This window comes from Belonocnema kinseyi, chromosome 10 (genome assembly GCF_010883055.1).
Source record: "Belonocnema kinseyi isolate 2016_QV_RU_SX_M_011 chromosome 10, B_treatae_v1, whole genome shotgun sequence".
In the NCBI taxonomy this organism is placed as follows: Eukaryota; Metazoa; Arthropoda; class Insecta; order Hymenoptera; family Cynipidae; genus Belonocnema; species Belonocnema kinseyi.
In genome coordinates this window covers 89724362-89725811 of record NC_046666.1, presented here as the reverse complement: position 1 = coordinate 89725811, position 1450 = coordinate 89724362, and positions in this window count along the sequence as shown.

Sequence of the window (1450 nt, the reverse complement as noted above, 5' to 3'; positions counted from 1 at the left end):
TCAACTCTTAGTGAAATAATCAACTTTGAAACCCGAGAAGATGTACATTTAAGTGAATAAACGAAATTTCCACACAAAAATTATGATTTAAATTTTTAACAAAATATACGCATTAAAGAGGCGCGCGAAGTATTCAAATCATGAGAATCGCCAGACCAGCATTGAAATCTGGAAAAATTAAAATCCCAATCTCTTCATTTTATTTCAAAGCAGATAGAGATATAAATAGAACCGCCGAAGTGTTCCGACCAGCAATCGTGCACCTTCGAGTTTTCAAATTCAGAAGAGAAGAAATGGGTTGCGCGCGCAACCCAGGCATTTATATCGTCTCCTACCATATTCACACGGACATAGACGTTTCATAGTATTAGACCACGTCTCGTTTCAGATCTGGGATCACTGAGGCATACCTCTTAGGATAATATTTGGTTTTGCTGAAGATTATCACAAAATCATTGTCAATGCTAAACATGAACTTATTTTGACAAGATCAAAAAGTGATGCAAATGCCAGTTTGCAAGCAGCCCCCATTGAGCAGTATAATATTGAGATTGATAAAATAGAATGGTTATTGCCTAGTGTTAGATTGTCAGATTCACGCAAATTTCAGTTACTAACATATATTGAAAAAGATCCACCTATTCCAATAAGTTTTCGAACTTGGGAACTGTATGAATATCCTCTACTTCTAACTACTTCAAACCATGTTTGGAGTGTAAAAACATCAACACGATTGGAAAAACCAAGATTTGTTGTACTTGGGTTTCAAACAAACAGAAAAAATAATACTATTAGAAGCTCTAGCAACTTTGATCATTGTAATTTGAATAATGTAAAACTACTTTTAAATGATCAATTCTATCCTTATAGTAATTTGAATCTTGATATTAATCGAAATAGTTATTCACTTCTTTATGAAATGTATACGCACTTTCAAGCTAATTACTATGGTAAAGAACCGCAACCATAGCTCTCGAGAGGAAAATTTATAGAGTTTGCACCTATTGTAGTAATTGAGTGTTCTATGCAAAATGAGTCCTTGAAATATGGACCAGTTGACGTTCGATTGGAATTTCAAACTACTGAAAATTTTCCCGCTCAAACAACAGCATATTGCTTATTTTTGCATGATCGTATACTTGTGTATAAATCAATAAGTGGTGTAGTGAAAAAGTTGATATAAAAACTACTGTAACCGAGTAAAAATAATTTAGTTGCATATATATGCATTCCCATATGCATTCCCAATATGAATTCCCATCACAGGAGGCAATGGAAGTTTATAAAAATTAATATTTATTTTCCAAAAAAAAGCATTCAATTCTTAAAGGAGAGTTGAGATTATGTGCAGTGATTCTAAACAAAAACTTGTAAATATGTGTGGAAACTAGCGAGGTGATTAATGTGACGAGTGATGTCGATATATGAGTCGGTGAGTGAGAGAGATAGA